At 38.8% G+C, this 24,166-nt stretch overlaps 1 pseudogene; it reads left to right on the forward strand.

Moving 5' to 3' along the window:
• Nucleotides 1–4,069: 4,069 nt before the first annotated feature.
• LOC126076286 (N(6)-adenine-specific methyltransferase METTL4-like) lies at nucleotides 4,070–5,489 on the forward strand (annotated as a pseudogene).
• The last annotated feature ends 18,677 nt before the right edge of the window (nucleotides 5,490–24,166 follow it).

Raw genomic sequence — 24,166 nt, forward strand, 5'->3', positions numbered from 1 at the left:
ATGTGTCGTGGGAGTACACTTGCCCAAACAATGTTACATGCACTGGCGTGAACAGACTCATGAGCTGGAATCGACTCAATGGCAGTGGGTCTGGTTTGGGTTGGCATGAAAAGGCCTGAGGTTTTAAAAAATGAAGCCAGAACTCTACCTTCCTCTTCAATGACATATTTCCATTTACAATGAGGACGCTGAGCCTCACTGAGGTTAAGTAGCCGGGAGTTACAGCAACCAGACAGGAGGGGACCTCGTCATTAGACTTGCAGTCTCGAGTTCATTAACCTCTTTATGGTTCCTCCATGTTAATCCTGCTGCATCTGATTGCTTTATTCTCCTGGACATATAGATGATGGCAATGCTACTGAGTGGCAATAAGCTGGGAGGAGTCATTCCATTCTGATCACCTTTCTGCCTGAGTATGTAATCCCTGGGTGGCTTAATGGGGCTTTCTGTAAATCCCAGCATGCAAAACAAAGGCAAGGGTTACCAGTTGACCCAAACTCATGCCAAGCATGCATTTTATCCCAAAAGATCCAAAAATGCCCTGAAAGCTGTGAGCCAGCAGACCTCCTCTTGGGTTATATGCAAATGCCTTTCCTCCCTTTCCTCTCAACCAGAAGGCAACTAAACTGACTGCCTTATTTTTTAGAGAGCGAGATATAAACCTCTCTTGCTTTATACTTTCTTCTTGCATCCACCTTGTTTCGCCTTCTAACTTCTTTCTGCTTTGCCTCACTGGCAGCAAAAAGATGTGACAACTGACTGCAAAAGCTCTCTTGTTTGGTCTATTCCAGAGCTATTTTAACGTCATCCTTGAGGTCATATCTCCAGTGGTCTTGTGACTTTCTGGCCCACTATTGCCTATAATCCTTTCTCTCCTCTTCATTCTGTCACTGTTGAGCAGGGTTCTTTCAAAAGAGTTAATTGTCTCTTTTGTTCTCTTGAATAATCCCCTCTTGACCTTCTACATAATAGCTGGCAGAAGTTCTACGGAAGGAATAATACTGCGGATATGTGGCTTAGAAGCCCATAACTCATAATTTCAAATTCTGTGCTTTTTTGAAATGTTTAACGCTCATACCCAGTAGCTCTGCATAAATGGAAGCATTTATTCATTCATACATTTATATGTATTTTGTGTTTCACACTTTTCTGGGTATTAAGGAAAAAATCAAAAGCAAGACAGAAGTAATACTGTGTTATATTCTGAACTAAGGCCTTAAGAGACTGGCAGCTTCCAATTCTTGTTTCTTGGAATGCTTATTCTGAGGGAAGCCAATCACCATGTAAGAAGTCTGACCACCCTGAGACTGCCGTCCTGTGGAGAAGTTCAAGCTAGCCATGAGGAGAGGTTATGGAGAGAGAGAGAGATGCTTGGCCTGCTTAAGCTGTTGTAGTCATCACAGCCCAGGCACCAGGCATGAGAGAAGAAACCGTCTTGGACATCATAGGCCCAGCTGACTTGACAAGGAGAAAAATTGAAACCAGTGAACAGCCAGAACAAAGGCCCCACACATGCACAGCATGTACAGCCATTTGAACCATTCCAGCTGAAACCCAGTCATTGTGGAGTAAAGACAAGTCATCCCCATACTGCCACACCCTGTGCCCTGCCTGAATTCCTGACGTAATGTTTGAGCCTAGTAAAATATTTGGTGGTTTGTGCCACTAGGTTTTGGAGTGGTTTGTTATGCAGCAAGTCTTTTGAGAATCTGATGGAAGCAATGGACCCTCTTCCCAGGACAATGCACACACACACACACACACACACACACACAATTTTACACTAAATCTTAGACTCCATTCCTCCCCTCCACCCCACCCCAACAGAATTCATCTGCTGATTTTAGACAAAGTGACTGGCCACTGGAAAATTCCAGAGACCTCTAGTTTTATGATTCAAGCCACAAGAAAATAAAATAGAAGCGAAAACAAACGCTAGATGCACTTCCATGAGCGAAAAGAAATTTATACTTAAATTCAGGCTACAAGTGGGATTTCTTTACCAGACAGCTTCACTGGGGAGGGGACATTTTTAATGAAAGTTTTTCTTTTTTTTCTTCCTTTTTATAAAAAAAAAAAAAATTATAATATGTCTAGCATAAAGTAAAGAGAATAACATAATGAACATCTGTGTTCCCACTACGAAGCCCTATGAAATCTTGACACTGTGCCATATTTACCTCGTTAAGAAAAAAAATGATAGATACATTTGAGATTTCTTATACCACTTCACATTCCAGTCTCCTCCCTCCCTCCCTCAAAGTATGCCATGATCCTGAATTTGTGTTTATCATTCACATGCACATTTCGTTACTATTACTTTGTAAGTATATAACCATAAATAACAAATGACAGGTTTGGTTTACTTTCAGACTTTTGAATAAATATTAGCACTGTATTTATCATTTCATAAATTAGGTTTTTTCCTCCCACTCATCATTAGGTTTTTGATACTTACGCCTGTTGATATGTAGCCAAAGTTTATTCATTTATAATGTTTCATCTCCACAATTTATTTATCCATTCTCCTGTGAAGAGACTTTAGGTTATTTCCATATTTTTGCTATTACAAACTATGCTACAATAAAATTTTTTGTGCATGGTCAATGGGTCTATAGAGGAGAGTGTCAAATCTGTATCACATCCAGAGAAATTAACTCTTCAGAATGGGTGTGGTAAGTTAGACTCACCCCAGCAGTAAGTCTCCTCTGTTCCATACCCTCACCGAAACTTGGTAGCATCAGACCGTTTAACTTTTCCTGATCTGATGGGTATAATGTTGATTTTCAGACTGGTTCAAGAAAGAAAATACCCATAGTTCAATGCATGATTCAGTTGTAAACAAGTTGTTGTTAGTTGCCATGGAGTTGGCTCCAACTCAGGGCCACCTTGTGTATAACAAACAACAGGCTGTCCAGGTCCTACTCTATCTTCATGATCACTGGTAAGTTTGAATCAACTGTTGTGGCTATTACTTCAATCTATCTCATGGGGATTTTCACTGACCTCGTTTTCACTGACCTTCTACTTTACCAAACATGATGTCCTTTTCTAGTGATTGGTCTTTCCTGATGAAGTGTCTAAAACAATGGGTCATAATAATTGAATACTAAATAGTTATTTAATTAAAAAAAAAAAAAGGCTTAAAGCTACTTTGTTCTGGTCTGACTCCCAGCTGAGAATTTGCCTTTTTATCCCAGATATACTGAATCCGATTCTGATTCAGTATATCTGGGGTGAAAAGGCGAAGACTCAGCAGAAGATCAAACTGAAATGAACCTGTTGGAAGTCCTGAAAAATTGGTAAGAGAATTTAGGTGCACCCCTGCATAGTCACCCAAACTCCACATGCCGGTATCACTCAGCCACCTCACGGTGCCCACTGGTGTCTCCAGGCCATCCTAAGCGTCTCCTACGAAATTTAGCTGGGCCCTTCAACCTAAGTTCTTAAGACCTAAGAGCTCTATGTTGCTGAGGAGCGGGAAGAGCCCTCAAAATTGCCCTGGAAATGCTTTCAGTACAGAAACATGGCTGCACCCATTGACTCTCTGAAAAAGAAGTCTTTTTCCCGTTGCCTTGAAAGGGGCATCTTTCGTAATCACTACTTAGATGGGTTCTGTCCTTATGACGGGAGTCTGGGAAGGCAGCGTGCATTTTTCTGACAGGGGAAGCAGGCACTTTCACCTTTTAAAGATTCAATGACTTGCTGACTTGGAGATTGTATACTCAGTGGCTAGACCCAGGGACTTAACCAGGAGGGTGTGGAGGGCCCAGGAAGAGAGGAGGACCAAACTGGATTTACAGAAATAAAATCAGGTTTTAACTATCTTTGGCCAAATCGGCTGATAATTTTAAATGATCAACTCTGACATTAAAAGAAGTTTGTATCAAGAAGCTGTAATTTTCCTTAGAACTACTACATGAATGCTAAATGTGAGAAGTTTATATACTGGCATATCAAACACGTCTGATTGTATGAAGTATATTTTTACTGAAATACGTAATATTTAAAGACTTGATCTTGAAAGTTGAGTTTTACTTCTAGTCTCTAATTCCTAGAGGTGCTTTTTATGGAAGAGAATGTCTGTGGACCTGAGTGGTTACTGGATCATCTTTCTTTCATCAGCAAGATAAACTATCAGCTTCACCAGTGCCACAAGCCTTGTTACAGTAAAAATGAGTCTACTTCAAATGGATTCCATGTCTTCTTTTGGACCCTCTCTTACCTTTATTGCTTCTGATTTGACCACCAAGCCTGAGAACGATGATAGAGGAAATAGTGACATGCTCATACAAAAAATATGCTTTTCGATCCAAATTATTTGATGTCACCAAACTATATATGATTTCAGCTGGTCATGAAGAATGCCAACGAAGTGATGAAAAGGAAGATCTAATGGATGGTGTTGAAAAAGAAATCTCCACATTTATCACTGGAAAGAAGCACCGAAGATGTGTGGTTTATATAATCAAGTGGATTGGATGCTGTGGAAATACCATACAAAGATCAGGAGGCAGAGTTTGGGAAGGATCTTCACAGTTAGTCCAAGAAGGTCTAAAAAGTAGTTTTCTTTATCTACTTTCTGAAAAATGGGACAAGTGTAGTAAGCACATTACTTTACCACTTGATGTTGCAATTTGTCAGAATTATGTGAAATGGCAAAGCATTTGCCTTCTCTGTATGAAATGGAACTTCAGACGTTACAGTTGATGGAAGATGATATGTCTGTTACAGAGCAGGATTTATTTTCACAGGTTGCTAAAAACAACTCTAGCTTCTCACAAAAATGATTACTTTAATGGGACAGAAATACTTGTTGCCACCAAAAAGTGGTTTTCTTTTGTCTGACATTTTTTGTATACAACTGCTTCTGAATTGTAGGAAAAAATATGACGAAATTGTGATAGACCCACCATGGCAGAACAAATCAGTGTAAAGAAGTAACAGGAACAGTAACTTACCACCTACGCCAATAAAGCAAATACCTTTCCCTAAAATGGCTGCTCCAAACTGTCTTATGATGACTTGGGTGACCAATAGACAGAAGCACCTGCATTTTGTAAAGTAGGACCTTTATCCCTCTTGGTCTGTGGAGATAGTTGCTGAATGGCACGGGGTAAAAAATCACTAATTCAGGAGAGCTTGTGTTTTCATTTTTGTGTGTGTGTGTGTGTGTGTTTTCATTAGATTCTCTACACAAAAAGCCTTATAAAGGTCTTATTCTGGGGAGAGTTTGAGGGAAAAAAAAGCTGCTTTACCATTAAGGAATGCCAGTGAGAGACTGCTCCTCATTCCAGATCATAAATTAATTGTCGGCCTGCCCTGTACTTTTCACTCCCATAAGCCACCTCTTGATGAGGTTCTAAAAGACCACATCAAGCCTCATGGGAAGTATTTGGAGCTGTTTGCTTGGAAATTTACAGCCAGGTTGGATTAGTTGGGGCAATGAAGTTCTCGAATTCCAGCACATGGATTACTTTATTGCTTAAAGTCTGGAAGCTGACTGTGATCTTGGTCAAAGTAGTGGTTTTCCTCACTTTTTCCTCCCTTCTTCTCCCTTCATTCTCACTCAGTACCTTTTATTACTAACCAGAATGCTTAGAAATGTAAATAGGATTTGGTATTTCAGCAAAATGACCAGAATTGACTAGACTTCATGTAATTTTGAGATGAATTTTATTTCAGTTGCCCTGGTATTTCATTTTATTCTAGTCTCTCTACAAATAAAATGATAAACAGAAAGGTGCAAGACTATATGCTATTCAAAAAGGTCGGGAAGTATACGCTGTGACGCAAAGGTCATAATCCTGCCTATCGATATGTTTTGTTTGGCCTACATAGTATCGTAAAAAAAGAAAAGTGAGCCATTACTGTAAAAAATCAGGACGTTTCACATAAAAGTCCAGATTTCTGCTTCCGTTTAAACACCAGGAGTGCTGCCTGTGAGGCCTGAACTCTCTCATGGTATTAATTGCTTTCTTCGGAGGGGCCTGTGCTCTCTAGCTTACCAAAGTGCCACCAACTCTGTTCCATTCATTTATATTATCTACTTGGCCCATGGATGACCTGAATTTGCAAATTCTTCTGAAAAAAGTGTCCTAAAAGCTGCCAAGTATGACATTAGTGTACTGAGTTTATGCAACATTTTTGGAGGCTTTAAAACTTTTCAACTTCTCACTTTTCAAACACGTCTTAGTTTCGCTTGTTTTTCCAGAAGAAAATTAAAAAATATCAGAAAGTAAACATTGTTATGATTGTGAAAAAGTATTTGTGTTATTTACAGATTTTCTACAAATAAATATTTGCTGAGTCAAAAAAATTGTAAGAGAATTTACAGTATGGGAGAGGCACTGTGTGTGTGAGAGAGAGAGGGAGAGAAGGGGTGGTGCTGCTGCTACGGCCACTGCCCATGTAAAAGGGATTAAGTCCTGTTTTTATAGTAGGAACTTAATGTGATAACATCTATATCTTGGTCATCTAGTGCTGCTATAACAGAACTACCACAATAGCATGGTTTTAACATCGAGAAGTTTATTCTCTCATAATCTAGTAAGCTAGAAGTCCCAATTCAGGGCACCAGCTCCAGGGGAAGGCTTTATCCTTCTGTCGGCTCTGGAAGAATGTCCTTGTCATCGATCTTCCCTTGGTCTAGGAGTTTCTCCATGCAGGAACCTTGGGTGCAAAGGACACACTCTGCTCCCTGCACTTCTTTCTTGGTGGTATGAGGTCCTGGTGTCTCTCCGTTTGCTTAACCCTTTTGTATCTCAAAAGAGATTGGCTTAAAACACTATCTAACCTTGTAGATCTCATCAGTATAACTGTCACTAATCCATCTCATTACATCATAGTGATAGAATTTACAAGACACAGGGAAATCACATCAGATGACAAAATGGTGGACGATCATACAATACTGGGAATTACGACCTAGCCAAGTTGACAGATATATGGGCGCGGGGGGAGGGGGGATACAGTTCAATCCATGACAGCCTAAAACTAAAAAAAAGAAAATTGTACCATAATCATATTTAGAACATGGAGGAAAATGCCCCCCACCAAAAAAAAAAAAGCGAAAATCTTGAGAATCGTTGCTTAAGAAGAGCAAACATTGTACTGCTTCATTGGTGGAAGAGCCCTGGTCATCAGAGAACAGGTACCCTCAGTTTTCTGCGAGAGAAGACCTTCCCCTTGCTCTGTTTCTCTCTGTCCTTTACCTTTGATATAAATTTATTACAGCACAACACATGGGAGTAAGCCCATGGGGCTCTTTCTCTCAGAAATATTTTGAAGAGGCAGGAAAATGCTTTCAGAGCATGCCATTTTTAGCCATTCTTTCCCCTTATTCTGACCCAATCATGAACATTAACATAGATTTACCAGCACAGGTACTCAGTAAATTAGGTTACCTCTAAAACGACTCAAGCTACTGGGTGAATAAGACTCTTATTGCTACCCATGGAAATTCTACACATAGCTTTACCACTCTAACTATTCAAATTATTTCTGTGCAGTCCCATAAAACTCCCCTTTTTCAGAATCTTTGTTCCTAATTGTTATGGATTTAATGACGTCCCTGAAAAAGCTATGTTGAAGTCCTAACCCTTGGTACCTGTAAATATAATCTTGTTTGGAAATCAAACCAAATCCCTTGCTGTCCAGGCAATTCTGACTCATAGCGACTCCATGTGTCACAGGTAGGACTACACCACAGGGTTTTCTTGGCTATAAACTTTACAGAAGCAGATCACCAGACCTTTCTTTTTTGGTGCCACTGGGTGAGTTCAAACTGCCCACCCTTAGGTTAGTAACCCAGTGCAAACTGTGTGCCACCCAGGAACCTCTATTTGGGACATACTTATACTTAAAAGTGTTCGTTGTTTATCTGAAATTCAAATTTAAGTAGATCTCCGGTATTTTTATGTAGTAAAACTGACAACTCTACTTTGGGTAGATTATACAACTGCCAGTTTACCTGAAAGAACCTAAGGATCTGAGAGATTAAAAATCAATGTCCACGTTCACCAAATTATTCCTAAGTGGTAAAGTCAAGATTGGAACCCAGTCTGCTGAACTTCTGAACTTGTGCTTTTCCCATTTGCCATGCCATCGAGAGTGGAGTTCAGAGCCCTGGACAAGGCTTAGCTTCTGTAAGTAGGCCCTTTTCTCATCTGTATGTCTGACTGGTCTCCTTGTTGAAATCTCAGAGGTGAGGAGCTTCTTAGGGTCACTTCTTTGTCCACCAAAAGAGCCATTTGTTAAATAGTTCTTGACACACTTCTAGGAAGGACATTTTTGCTAATATATTGAGATAAATGACATCTTTGTAGGTTAATTTTTTTTTTTTTTTTTTTGGTTCTCAAGAACTGGGCTAATTTAGAGAGTGAGTCTGGCTGGACAGCATGCCACAGCGCTGCTGAAATGCTGACGTGGGTCAGATATTTACCAAGTTGACATGCTTGTGAGCAAGGAGGGCAACATTTTCTTTTTTGGAAAAAAAAAATACATATTATCATTATTGCATATAGAAATGTGCTAAGTATTAAAATCATTTTGGGTAATTATGCTTGTACTTTTGTAGCAGGACATGGGTTAGGTGAGCTTAATAAAAGTTCTAACAAACAATGTAGTCTAGGACTCAAGAACTCCAACTCTGTAGTCAGAGGGACCAGGGTATGAATCCTAGCTTCACCACATATTTGGTCTTGGGCAAGTTATTTCACCTCTTAGCTTCTTGTCAAAAGTAGGGATGACAATAATGATATCTTCCCTACAGAGTAGGTGTGAGCAACAGTAAAATAAACACTGAACTCCGTGCCAGTATTCAGTAACCATTTGATAAAAGTAGCTATTATCAACATCATCATCATCACAGTTACTATTCTTGAGTGTGTTTCTGTTTGTGAATAATGATGGATCTGTTTTACAAGTTGGGAATGAAGTTGTGTGGGCATTTTTTCATTGTTCAGCTTTGAGAGCCATTTGTGACAAAGAACCTAGCGTGAATTTGTATTGGAGGCACTGGTACAAAGCTGAAATGAATCTGGCTAAACTCTATTGGGGAAAATGTTCTTACATATGTCACCAAACATAAGGAAAAAATATTTTCCTACTGAATACAAATTATTCAGTTGCCTGAATTTATGTGCCACTTGGTGATTGTCTTAAATGAGAAGCCCTAATATGTGATGGTAACATTGAACTGAAGATATACAGCTACCCTGTCCTGCAATCCCATGAAATTTTAGCCAATACTGTGTTTTCACTGATTACTTCACACACTCCTCCCACACCCACAGCCTTTTCCTATCATATTAGACATCTCAGTGAATTCCACATGAAATCTTATCTTCCTTCCTTATATAGTCTTTTGGTTGATTTCACTTTTCTTTGGTAGTAACCTGAATATGCGCTGAGGACTGTTTTTGTCCTCAGGGAATTTATGGACATCTTCTCTCTTCTCTGCAGTTGCCCACCCTGTAGGGCCTCTCATTGTTCAGTCATTTATTTAATAATAGATTTATTGAACATCTACTATAGGCCAAGCACTATTCTGGGTGCTGAGGGGCACAGCACACTACAAAACAAAATCCCACCCTCATGGAACTTAGCTGGTGATCATGACGTTTTGGTTAAATTTTTTTACATTTTGTGGATGAGACACAGGTTAGATTTTCACTTCATGGGTCTTAAGTCTTTCTTGTAATTGTCCTTACAATGGCAAATAATCAAGAAGTTGAGACAGGTTTAGGATTAGAGAACAGTTTCATGTTGGGCACTAAATTTTAAGGATTCAAAATTCAGGGAATTTAAGGAAGCATACAAATATTATGGAGCTCTGGTGACACAGTGGTTAAGAGCTACACTGAGCTATGGCTGTTAACCCAAAGGCTGGCACTTCGAATTCACCAGCTGCTCCTTGGAAACCCTGTGGGGCAGCTCTACCCTACAGGGTCGCTATGAGTCGGAACCGGCTCAACAGCAACAGGTTAATAAATATCACGACCTTCACTTTTGGAATAGTTAACCAATATTTTAAGTGTCATTTTTAATGTTTCATTTCATAGACCTTGCTTTTGTCTCCCTTCCCCTAAACTAAGAATTACTACATTTTCCTAGTCTTGCTTAAACCCCTAAGCTTAGTGTTAACACACACATAGAGCCATGAGTAGACCAAGTCATTACTAATAGATATAGACGGGTTTTGAGAGAAACTCTCTGAGCTTTTTACATGCTTTCTCTGTTGACTGATCTCAGATAAGCCATTCTCAATCTCATTCAACTGCTGCCTTTGAAGAAATGACCAAATGAACCAAGTACAGACAAAACAGAACCATCAGTTACAAATGAAGTTTGTGGGTTCCTGTTTGTTTAATAAATCCTCTTCTACCCCTCCGCCCCATTTTAATCATACGTTGCTAAGTAGCAAACCTTCCAGAACTTAGTCCTATAAAGCAACAACCACTTTATTATGCCCATGGGTTCTCCAGGTCAGGAACTTAGAAAGAGCATAGTGGAACAGCTCTTCTCTGCTCCACTGTTTGGGTCTCAGCTGGTGTGACATGAATGACTGGAGCTGACCCAAGGGGCTGGGGCTGGAGGATCCACTTCCGAGATGGGTTCTTCACTCCTATGTTCAGCACTGTGGCTAGGTTGCTGAAGGATGGGGCTTAGCTGGACTGGCTTAATGAACTGCCCTCATCGTGGTATTCTAGGATAGTATTCTAGGATAGTCTAGCATGGTATTCTAGGACAGTCAGACTTCTTTCAAGGTAGCTCAGGCCTCCAAGTTCTCAGTGTCAAGGTGGAAACTACAGCCTCAGAAGTTACATAGTGTCACTTCAGCTGTACTGCACTGGTTGAAGCAGCCAGAAGCCCAAAAAGAGTCAAGGGAAGGGGTCAAATACCCCACTTCTCAACTGAAAGTCAGTGAAAGAATTTGTGACCATGTTTTAAAACCTCCACACCCAATCAGTTTAGATATCTTGATAATTTGATCCCAGCCAATGCACCTTATGTGCAGCCACCATCCATTCTGCAATGGAGGCTTTCGTATTGCTGTGATACTGAGCAGGTTTTAGTGGAGCTTCTAGGCTAAGATAGACTAGGAAGAAAGACTTGGTGATCTACTTCCCAAAATCAGTTAATTAAAACCCTATGAATCACAGTGGTCTGATCCACACTAGTCATGGCAATGATGTAGGACTAGGCAGTGTTTCGTTCCATCGTGCATGGGGTCCCAGTGAATGAGTCGGGGCCAACTTGCAGCATCTAACAAAACAATTAATGAATAAATGTCAAAAAAGAGGTTTATTGGTTATTTACATACTTTTCTCGACTCAGGGAGCCCTGGTGGTGAAGTGGTTAAGGGCTGGGCTGCTAACCAAACAGTTGGCAGAATCCACCAGCCAGTCCTTGGAAACCCTATGGGGGCAGTTCTGCCCTGTCCTATATGGTTACTATGAGTTGGAATTGACTCAACAGCAATGGATTTGGTTTGGGGTTTTTTTTGTTGTTGTTTTTTTTTTTTCTTCTTAGAACACACTTCATGAGAGAGAACATAATTAACATTTTAATTTAAACGTTGTTTCTAACTTCTCTAAGGTTTCCTCCACACTTCCTTTGGTTCTTCCTCATACGAATTTTCTTCGTTTAATGATGTGTTAGGCCACATATTGTTATGGAATTCTTTGTCTTCTGGGGTGACAGAAATACTTGAATCTTAAGTTGTAGACTTCATGATGGCTACAAGGCTACTGCAACTTGATTTGGTAGGGTCAGGAGAGTGAAATGCTGACCCTGGGGGAGCACTAATTTCCAACCAGCATTTGGCCCCGAGTCAACTATCACAATTCTTGTAAAACCATTTATTAGTATTGTAAAAACCATTTTTTTATTAACTTTTATTGAGCTTCAAGTGAACGTTTACAAATCAAGTCAGTCTGTCACACATAAGTTAATATACATCTTACTCCTTACTCCCACTTGCTCTCCCCCTAATGAGTCAGCCCTTCCAGTCTCTCCTTTCCTGACAATTTTGCCAGCCTCCAACTCTCTCTATCCTCCCATCCCCCCTCCAGACAGGAGATGCCAACACAGTCTCAAGTGTCCACCTGATATCATTAGCTCGCTCTTCATCAGCATCTCTCTCCTACCCACTGTCCAGTCCCTTTCATGTCTGATGAATTGTCTTCAGGGATGGCTCCCGTCCTGTGCCAACAGAAGGTTTGGGGACCATGACAGCCGGGATTCCTCTAGTCCATCCAGACCATTAAGTATGGTCTTTTTACGAGAATTTGGGGTCTGCATCCCACTGATCTCCTGCTCCCTCAGAAGTTCTCTATTGTACTCCGTGAGGGCAGTCATCGATTGTGGCCGGGCACCAACTAGTTCTTCTGGTCTCAGGATAATGTAGGTCTCTGGTTCATGTGGCCCTCTCTGTCTCTTGGGCTCTTAGTTGTCGTGTGACCTTGGTGTTCTTCATTCTCCTTTGGTCCAGGGGGGTTGAGACCAATTGATGCATCTTAGATGGCCACTTGTTAGCTTTTAAGACCCCAGACGCCACATTTCAAAGTGTGATGCAGAATGTTTTCATAATAGAATTATTTTGCCAATTGACTTAGAAGTCCCTTTAAACCATGGTTCCCAAACCCCCGCCCTTGCTCCACTGACCTTTGAAGTATTCAGTTTATCCCGGAAACTTCTTTGCTTTTGGTCCAGTGCAGTCCAGTTGAGCTGACCTTCCATGTATTGAGTGTTGTCCTTCCCTTCATGTAAAGAAGTTCTTATCAGCTAATTAATCAGTAAAAAACCCTCTCCCTCCCTTCCTCCCTCCCCCCCTCGTAACCACAAAAGTATGTGTTCTTCTCAGTTTATACTATTTCTCAAGATCTTATAATAGTGGTCTTATACAATATTTGTCCTTTTGCCTCTGACTAATTTCACTCAGCATAATGCCTTCCAGGTTCCTCCATGTTATGAAATGTTTCACAGATTTATCACTGTTCTTTATCGATGCCTAGTATTCCATTGTGTGAATATACCATAACTTATTTAACCATTCATCTGTTGATGGACACCTTGGTTGCTTCCAGCTTTTTGCTATTGTAAACAGTGCTGCAATAAATATGGGTGTGCATGTATCTGTTCATGTAAAGGCTCTTATTTCTCTCGGGTATATTCTGAGGAGTGGGATTTCTGGGTTGTATGGTAGTTCTATTTCTAACTTTTTAAGAAAACGCCAGATAGCTTTCCAAAGTGGTTGTACCATTTTACATTCCCACCAGCAGTGTATAAGAGTTCCAATCTCTCCACAGCCTCTCCAACATTTGTTATTTTGTGTTTTTTGGATTAATGCCAGCCTTGTTGGTGTGAGATGGAATCTCATCGTAGTTTTAATTTGCATTTCTCTAATGGCTAATGATCGAGAGCATTTTCTCATGTATCTGTTAGCTGCCTGAATATCTTCTTTAGTGAAGTGTGTGTTCATATCCTTTGCCCACTTCTTGACTGGGTTGTTTGTCTTTTTGTGGTTGAGTTTTGACAGAATCATGTAGATTTTAGAGATCAGGTGCTGGTCTCAGATGTCATAGCTGAAAATTCTTTCCCAGTCTGTAGGTGGTCTTTTTACTCTTTTGGTGAAGTCTTTAGATGAGCATAGGTGTTTGATTTTTAGGAGCTCCCAGTTATCTGGTTTCTCTTTGTCGTTTTTGGTAATGTTTTGTATTCTGTTTATGCCTTGTATTAGGGCTCCTAGGGTTGTCCCTATTTTTTCTTCCATGATCTTTATCGTTTTGGTCTTTATGTTTAGGTCTTTGATCCACTTGGAGTTAGTTTTTGTGCATGGTGTGAGGTATGGGTCCTGTTTCATTTTTTTGCAAATGGATATCCAGTTATGCCAGCACCATTTGTTAAAAAGACTATCTTTTCCCCAATTAACTGACACTGGGCCTTTGTCAAATATCAGCTGCTCATATGTGGATGGATTTATATCTGCGTTCTCAATTCTGTTCCATTGGTCTATGTGCCTGTTGTTGTACCAGTACCAGGCTGTTTTGACTACTGTGGCTGTATAATAGCTTCTGAAATCAGGTAGAGTGAAGCCTCCCACTTTCTTCTTCTTTTTCAGTAATGGTTTTCTTATCCGAGGCTTCTTTCCCTTCCATATGAAATTGGTGATTTGTTTCTCTATCACCTTAAAAAATGACATTGGAATTTGGATCGGAAGTGCATTGTATATATAGATGGCTTTTGGTAGAATAGACATTTTTACTATGTTAAGTCTTCCTATCCATGAGCAAGGTATGTTTTTCCACTTAAGTATGTCCTTTTTAATTTCTTGTAGTAGAGCTTTGTAGTTTTCTTTGTATAGGCCTTTTACATCCTTGGTAAGATTTATTCCTAAGTATTTTATCTTCTTGGGGGCTACTGTGAATGGTATTGATTTGGTGATTTCCTCTTCGGTGTTCTTTTTGTTGATGTAGAGGAATCCAAGTGATTTTTGTATGTTTATTTTATAACCTGAGACTCTGCCAAACTCTTCTATTAGTTTCAGTAGTTTTCTGGAGGATTCCTTAGGGTTTTCTGTGTATAAGATCACGTCATCTGCAAATAGAGATAATTTTACTTTCTCCTTGCCAATCCGTATGCCTTTTATTTCTTTGTCTAGCCTAATTGCCCTGGCTAGGACTTCTAGCACAATGTTGAATGAGAGCGGTGATAAAGGGCATCCTTGTCTGGTTCCCGTTCTCAAGGGAAATGCTTTCAGGCTCTCTCCATTTAGAGTGATGTTGGCTGTTGGCTTTCCATAAAAAAAAAAAAAAAAATAGATGCCCTTTATTATGTTGAGGAATTTTCCTTCAATTCCTATTTTGGTAAGAGTTTTTATCATAAATGGGTGTTGAACTTTGTCAAATGCCTTTTCTGCATCAATTGATAAGATCATGTGGTTTTTGTCTTTTGTTTTATTTATGTGATGGATTACATTAATGGTTTTTCTGATATTAAACCAGCCTTGCATACCTGGTATAAATCCCACTTGATCAGGGTGAATTATTTTTTTGATGTGTTGTTGGATTCTATTGGCTAGAATTTTGTTGAGGATTTTTACATCTATGTTCATGAGGGATATAGGTCTATAATTTTCTTTTTTTGTAATGTCTTTACCTGGTTTTGGTATCAGGGAGATGGTAGCTTCAAAGAATGAGTTGGGTAGTATTCCGTCTTTTTCTATGCTTTGAAATACCTTCAGTAGTAGTGGTGTTAAGTCTTCTCTGAAGGTTTGGTAGAACTCTGCAGTGAAGCCGTCCGGGCCAGGACTTTTTTTTGTTGAAGTTTTTTGATTACCGTTTCAATCTCTTTTTTTTGTTATGGGTCTATTTAGTTGTTCTACTTCTGAATGTGTTAGTTTAGGTAGGTAGTATTTTTCCAAGAATTCATCCATTTCTTCTAGGTTTTCAAATTTGTTAGAGTACAATTTTTCGTAGTAATCTGAAATGATTCTTTTAATTTCATTTAGTTCTGTTGTGATGTGGTCCTTCTCGTTTCTTATTCGGGTTATTTGTTTCCTTTCCTGTTTTTCTTTAGTCAGTCTAGCCAGTGGTTTATCAATTTTGTTAATTTTTTCAAAGAACCAGCTTTTGGCTTTGTTAATTCTTTCAATTGTTTTTCTGTTTTCTAATTCATTTAGTTCAGCTCTAATTTTTATTATTTGTTTTCTTCTGGTGCCTGATGGGTTCTTTTGTTGCTCACTTTCTATTTGTTCAAGTTGTCGGGACAGTTCTCTGATTTTGGCTCTTTCTTCTTTTTGTATGTGTGCATTTATCGATATAAATTGGCCTCTGAGCACTGCTTTTGCTGTGTCCCAGAGGTTTTGATAGGAAGTATTTTCATTCTCATTGCATTCTATGAATTTCCTTATTCCCTCCTTGATGTCTTCTATAACCCAGTCTAAAAACCATTTTTATACCAGTTTACACTCATGATGCTCTCATTTAACTACACTTCAGATTTCTGCATGCATCTTCTGGTCTTTATTCCCATATGCATCCAAAGTTCCAACACTGTTTACATTTTTTTTTTTTGATACAGTGAAATAATGATAACTTCTGCTAATACCCAGTACCGTCTGATGTTACTGCAGTGCAGACACCCTCAGTTCCTGTTAAAGCACTGGAGAGGGAAGTGAGTGGAGGAAATATCTTACCGGGAAATGGCCTTATTCTGTGACAGGAGAGACAGAAATGGTGAGAATGATTGTGAAACTGGTTTTATCAGGCGGTATTGCTGGTTGCCTTAATTATGGTTTGCATTCCTGTGTAGAGTGCCATTAGGGAACAGGGTTTTGGCCTACAGAGCTCTCTGACTTCAATGTTCTTTAGGCTAATTGATGTATCCAAGTTGGATTCTGAATTTCCTGTACAGTGGCTTCACAGAAATACAGAGATTAACAGAAAATTATTCCTCTTTGAGACTAAAGAGCTTGAGAGAGGTTTTTGGATGTTTTCATTTTTTGAATCATTATTAATTTTTCCTAACCATTAGCCAAGAATGTTGTTATTCCTTCTGAGCCAGACCCCAAGAGTACGTGGTAAAAGAGAGATTACCTTGATGTGTTTGTCTGAAAGCTTATCAAAACTGCTTTGGTGCTTGATCTGAGCTCAACACTAAGATGAATCATTACAATAAAATGTCTCTTGGCTTCCTTCAGAACCGAGCACTGAAAGCTTCTTCCAAAAAAATCACATGCTAAGGAGGCAAAATCCCTTTTAATTTATGGATAGTAGTTGGTAGAGTTCCTAGCCGCTGATGCCCTGGCATCATTTTACTTGATGCTTGGGAACTGGTGCTTGGCAATCTTCAGTCCCCCTGGTGAAGTTCAGTTAGTGGATGATAAGTTCTTTCCTTTCTCAGAAGAAACCGGCAATGTCAACGTGTGCACCAACCCACCTCTGAGGGCTTCCAAAATTTTTTCAGAAGGTTCACACGGTCAAAACTATGTTCACGATAGCCAACACGGTCAGGCGCTGCTTAGCTGTTATCAAACAAAACCTTGGGTGATGGCAATAGGTGTGGCTCAGCTGGGAGCTGCTCAGACCAAGCAGAATTTGCTCCCTCCTGTCCACTGTCCTCAAAGCGCTGGGTGTGGCTCAAGCCAGTCAAACCGTTTACTAACCCACATGCCAAAGAAAAAGGCAATTCATCTTACTGCACATGTGCGCCGCAATAACCTATGTAGTCCATGATCGTATGTACTTCCTTATGAGAGACGGTATAAAACGTTCTGCTTCCGTTTGCGCAGGGAGCTTGATTTGAGGTATAATCCTCCTTGCTCCTTGCCTGCACGCTTTCAATAAACGCTATTCCTCCCTCCTCAGCTTTGTTATTGGGGAGAAGCCACATTGGGCAAGACCTGCTTTGGGTAACCATAGTATTGCTGAGATGTTATTTGCCTTTTTCATTGTGTTGTCGTTTGCACTCACAGCGCAAGAGCTATGGTGGGTAAGACTACTGGTGCCTGAGAACAAATCAAAGAAGTGGCACCAAACTGTGCTAGTAGCCATTATGTATTCACTGCCAGGTGCTCACAGTCCCTAGTGTAGCAGTAAAAATTATTACTTGCATTAAATCTCAGCCCCTGAGTAAATTTTTTTAACATTCTTCCTGATGAAATGGGGTGTACACATACAGCACTTCTGCTGCATACCGCTTGACACAGAGGACTGTGTGACTGCTTGAGTTGTGAGCCGAACTACCTGCTTTTTCCAGGGGATGCCCTTTTACTTGAAACAATGACTGACAGAAAAAAATATCATTGTTCAAATTTGGGTATTTAGGATACATTTTCTTTTTGCTTGAAAATGGGTGAAGTGATCCTGTCATTTCAAAAAAATAATATTATTTGTTGTCAAAGATATAAATTGCTTCTTCAAGTGAAAATTAGAATTTTGGAAAACTTGTTAACTGTGCAATGAGTTTCTGAATACTTTCAGTATTTTTTGATGACATGGATTTGGTATTAATGAATATAATTTTTGATAGCACATAATGAAATGAGTCATTTAGAAGATCTGCATAACTCAGTGAACCAGTAATTTCCAAATGACCAATGCATGATGTAACAAAACCATGCACTGGTAAAAGATTCATTGAAAGTGCAAGATAGACCAATGATTTTCATGTGACAGAATACAAAAAGTTCCTTGATAATGTTTCAGTGTCCACATTATAACTAATCTTTAAGAAACTACCACTTGTCCAGTACTGATATAGTATCAAAGAAGAATACCACAATGGCCTAAAAGTGCCAATAAAATACTCCTCCCTTTTTCAACTACGTAGTTGTGTGAGGCCAGATTTTCTTCATATACTTGAACCAAAACAACATATCACAACAGATGAAGAGCAAAATCAGATATGAGAATCCAGTTGTCTTCTATTAAGCCAGATACTAAATAAATTTGCAAAAATAAGTGTTAAACAATACCACTTCATCACTAAATTTTTTGTTTTGTTTTGGAAGACATTTTATAAAAAATATTAATGTTAACATGTAATGGATGTATTGTTATTTTTAAATAACTTACTATTTTCAAAATTTCTGTTTAAATTTCTAGTGTGGTAAATATTGGTAGATATGAGATACAAAACAAATGTTCTTTCAGTTCTCAGTAATTTTAAAGAGTGTAAAGGGAACTCCAATAAGATTATCAAGTTGCACACCCTGAAAGTAAAGTCCCCCACAAGACTGTCTTTACTTCAGATACCAGCTGTAAGTTCTGGGGTTCCCAGGGCCACCCTTACTTTTGGCCATCTGGTTACAAATTTGGGGGTTCTCACAATCATTTTCAGGTTTGATAATTCACTAGAATGACTCATGGAACTCAGGAAAGCACTGTACTTATGCTTACAGTTTTATTATCGCAAAAGAATACAAATCAGAACCAGCCAAATGGAGGAATGCATAGGGCAGGTTCTGAGAGGGTTCCAAACCCAAAGCTTCTGTCATCCGCAGGGATACGTCACCCTCCTGGTACTAAAGTGTGACAACGGTGCATGGGGTTTTGCCAGACCAAGATGCTCACCCCAGCTTTGGTGTCCAGAGTTTTCACTGGGGCCTCATTATGTAGGCATGATTGATTAAATTACTGCCTATGTGTTTGAACTCAATCTCCAGTCTTCTCTCCTCCCCTGAGGTCAGGCTGCTTTTACATGGCCAAATGATTAATCACATGGTTGCTCTTTCTTTCATGACCAGCCCCCACCCTGAGACTATTGGTGTGACAGATCCTACCCTGAGTCATCTCATTAGCATAAATTATCAGGTTTGGTTTGACGGGCCCACCATGAATAACCAAGATATTCTTTCTAGCTAAAAACCAAACTCATTGCCATCAATTCCGACTCATAGTGACCCAAGAGGAAAGAGTAGAACTGTCTTATAGTGTTTCCAAGGAGGGGCTGGTGGATTTGAGCTGCCGACCTTTTGGTTAGCAGTCGAACGCTTAACCAAGATATTCATATCAGTGAGGAAATTCCAAGGGTTTAGCTGTTGCCCCACAAGGAGCCAGGAAAAAGGCCAGGTCTGTCTTTGGATAAAGTCAATTTTTCACTCTACATGGTCTGAGGGCAAAAAAGTTAGAACAATGCTGGTGTAAACTAGTCTGCTTCCCATTTGAATGCATAGGGACATATGTTGAAGAGAAAATTATCAGCATGTAGATATTTCCCATTGGCATGTAATTCAGTTACTGTGATACATGCACCCTTGGATAGCATCCCAGGCCTCTTCCATTGGATAAATAGAGACCATATGGAATTCTCAACCTCTGGCTTTACGGCTGTGATTTCAAGACCACCAAATTTTCTCATTTCTTTTGAAGGATGCAACTGGGGCTCTTAGGCCAAATTTGGGGAGTTTACTTTGTAGTTCTTTGGCTTTACAGTTAATGCTACAGATGTCCAGGTTGGGTTTCATTTTCTATTCTGTTTTTCCCTACCTTTTCTTTCCTTTCTCTTTATAGTATTTCTCCTTGATGTCTTTATTTTTATTTATTTATTTAATGTGTTTGCTGAGCATTTGTTGAGATTACAATGGAAGCAGAATTAATCTTTATATTATATTAATATTTCTCTCATGAGAACATCATTCTATACCAGGCAGTATGCTCTGTGATCACAAATAATTTGGTGAAAACTCTGGTTTATAGCTCTGAAAATTATATTGTATGTGTTTTGAAAACCGACTGGTACTATTCCTTGTAGAACACGTGTGACCAAATCCATAAAATATACTTTAAAAATTTAAAAAATGAAAATCAAGAGCTTGGGGGGTGCATAACAGAAAAATCACATTGAATAAGGGTAGGTTGTACAGTGGATCTTTGTTATTGCTATCACTGAGTTGTACACATATAAAAAGTTGAATTGGCAAAAGTTGTGTGATATATTGACAACAACAAAAAGAAAAAAAAAAGAAGAGTAGCAGCTAAGGCTATTTATGTTTAACCAAAAACCTCATGCAGCTTGATTCCTTGGTTTGGAGGTTTAGAGTCATGATTTCATGGGACATCCCAGTTAACTGGGCTAATAACATCTTTGTGCTTCTGTTCTACCTCCTAGTTGGTTGCATAGTGCCTAGGATCTTAAATGCTTGCAAGAAGCCATCCAAGGCATGACAGTTGGTCTCTATTCACCTGAAGCAGCAGAGGAAGGAGAGTCAGGAATAGGACGGTATGGAATGTGTGGCTAATTGCTTCCATGAACAACTGCCTCCTTTGCCAAGAGACCAGAAAAACTGGATGGTGCCGGGCTACCATTACTGAACATTTTGATCAAAGATCAAACTGCCAGAAATTCAAGCCAGATTCAGAAGAAGACATGCAATGATGGATATCATTGCTGATGTCAGATCTTGGCCGAAAGCAGAGAATACCAGAAAAATGTTTACCTGTGTTTTATTGACTATGCAAAGGCATTCAACTGTGTGGATCATAACAAATTATGGATAACATTGCAACGAATGGGAATTCTAGAACACTTAATTGTGCTCATGAGGAACCTATACATAGACAAGAGACAGTCGTTCGAACAGAAAGGGAATATTGCAGGGTTTAAAATCAGGAAAGACGTGTGTCAGGGTTGTATCCTTTCACCATACTTATTCAATCTATATGATGAGCAAATAATCTGAGAAGCTGGACTACATGAAGAAGAACAGGGCATCAGGATTGGTGGAAGACTCATTAACAACTTGCTATATTATGAGTCGGAATCGACTCAACGGCACTGGGTTGGTTGGTTTGTTTATATGCAGATAACAACTTTGCTTGTTGAAAGTAAAGAGGACTTGAATCATTAACTGATGAAGATCAAAGACCACAGCCTTCAGTATGGATTATACCTCAATATAAAGAAAACAAAAATCCTCACAACTAGACCAATAAGCAACATCATGATAAACAAAGAAAGTATAGAAGTTGTCAAGGATTTCGTTTTACATGGATCTACAATCAATGCCTATGGAAGCAGCAGTCAGGAAATCAAGTGATGTATTGCATGGGGCAAATCTGCTGCAAAAGACCTCTTTAAAGTGTTGAAAAGTAATACCTGACCCATGGTATTTTCAATTGCTTCATATGCATGTGAAAGCTAGACAATGAATAAGAAGGATCTAAGAAGAACTGATGCCTTTGAATTATGATGTTGGTGAAGAATATTGAATATGCCGTGGATTGCCAGAAGAACGAACAAGTCTGTCTTGGTAGAAACACAGCCAGAGTGCTCCTTAGAAGCAAGGATGGTGAGACTTTGTCTCGCATAATTTGGACATGTTATCAGGAGGAACCAGTCCTTGGAAAAGGACATCATGCTTGGTAAGGTAGAGGGTCAGCAAAAAAGAGGAAGACCCTCAATGAGATGGATCAACACAGTGGCTGCAACAATGGGCTCAAACATAGCAAAGATTATGAAGATGGTACAGAACCGGGCACTTAACAACAACAACAACATTGAGCTGGAGCCAACTCTGTAGCACCTAACAACAGCATTGATAAAGAAACATCTGTTAAATAAGCAATGAATTTGAAAACTAAAAATGAGCATTGGCATACTTTATTAACCTTTAGAAAAATGAACTTTTAACCACATAGAAAGATATGTTTCTTGTGTGCAGACTTTACACATTCTTAATACTTTTCACATCTAAGTAAACCATGGTCATCATTATTTATATATAAATTAGAAAATGCATTTTGATTTTGAAATCACCATAAGCAGCAGTTTCTATGAGGGAACTGACATTAGAGATGTTCTTTTAAAGATTTAACCTCAAAACATTTTAGTGAAATGTTTAAAGGGAACATAAATACAGATTTTTAGTGGATGGAGGCAATTAATTTTTTTTTTTAAGTCTTGTATAGAGGAAAGGAGTATTATTTGTCTCATACATTAAGGCCTGCACACGCACTTTGTACCTAATGAATAACCAGTTATTGATCAATAGAGTGTCATACATGTGACACTTATGTCTTTATCATAAATTTTTATTTTTTGTACTTTGCATTTGGCTTTCTAAAGTAATTTTTCTTTATGACTGGATGTGAAAGGAATTATGAACTATATGGCAATTATGATGGGTAAATATTTTTGGTTGAAAAAATTGTTATTTAATTTGATAATTGTAATTTTCATTTTCAGATAAAGTCAAGGTGATATTGTGTGTTTTTCCCCAAGGAAGATTGTTTCTCTTCATTAATATTTCATTAAGTACTTAATAGCTCTAAGTGACAGTCACAAAGTGGAATACTGCTCACTAATAAAAACAAACTACTGATAAAAGAAAATGGGTAAATATCAAAAATTACATGCTGCCTTAATGAACTCAAGAACAAAAAGTTAATTCTATATGATTCTATTTACATGAAATTCTACAAGGGACAAAAACTAACATGTAGTAATAGAAAAGCCATCACTGATTGCTTCTTGGGAAGTGTTATCTGGAAAAAGGAATGAGGGGTGATGGAAATTCTGTGTCTTGGTATACATGTGTCAAAATTCCTTGTATGATATGCTTAGATATGCATTTCATGTATGCAAATAACACCTGGAGTTTTAAAGGACCTGAGGTGATTTTTAGGGATATTTCACATAATTAATAATAGATAACACTCAAGGGCACTGGGTTAATACTTACTGAGCAGTTACAATGTTCATTCATTGTTTTAAGAGTTTTTATGTATTAATTCACTTAATCCTCACAGTAACTCACTGGAGCTGATACTGTTAGTAAATCATGAAACTGGAAATCACGCTCCAGCACCCTGGCTCCAGAGCCACTTTCAGTCAATTTGTTTTATGTCCTCATGCAAAAAGAAATCCACAGAGACCAGAATCTTCATCTAAGGATGGCGTCCACTTGAACATTGAGGATTATACACCATTTGCAGGGATTCAATTTTCTGAGTGGTTTTTATTGTTTCCTTCTATCTTGGCTTTGTCTCAGCCCACCTAACTCAGCCTCAATTTAATTCAGGAATTTAATGAAGCCACAGCTGTGATTGATTATTTAACTACTAGTCATTTTTATCTGGCCTGGAATAGGCTAATGGTTGTAATGGGAGCCAAATACTGTCAAGAAGCAAATTTCACAGAAACAGATCCAACAAGTTATGTTTACACATGTTTACACAAAGTTGGCCATGTTTACAGAGTTGGAATAACCCCAAAGGTTCCAGGCAATCCCCATAATCACAGTACAGTTCAAAGTGGTTGTAACTAGACATTAAATAATTTAAGGCAGGAAGATCCTTGATTGCTAGAAATATCTACTATAAATGCTTCTATTGTTAAAAAAAAAAATGGAGGAGAAAAGAAGGAGGAGAAGAAAAACAGGAAGAAAAGGGGAACAAGGAGAAAGAGGAAGGTGGCAAAACAAAGCAATAAAATAAATAAATAAATAAAATTATATAACTAAATTCATGAAAAGTTGTTTGTGGCAGTTTATTACATATACCTTGGGAAATAAGGTATATTCTGAAAGATTGACTCATCAGATATTTCTATAATGTGATTCATGATATAATTTTCTTCTATTTGTTGTTTATAATTGTTAAGAAAACTTATGTTCTTCTAGCTTCTTGGTGTAAGTCACTTATCTACTTACTGAAGCAAT

This window comes from Elephas maximus, chromosome 4, assembly GCF_024166365.1.
Source record: "Elephas maximus indicus isolate mEleMax1 chromosome 4, mEleMax1 primary haplotype, whole genome shotgun sequence".
Taxonomy (NCBI): Eukaryota; Metazoa; Chordata; class Mammalia; order Proboscidea; family Elephantidae; genus Elephas; species Elephas maximus.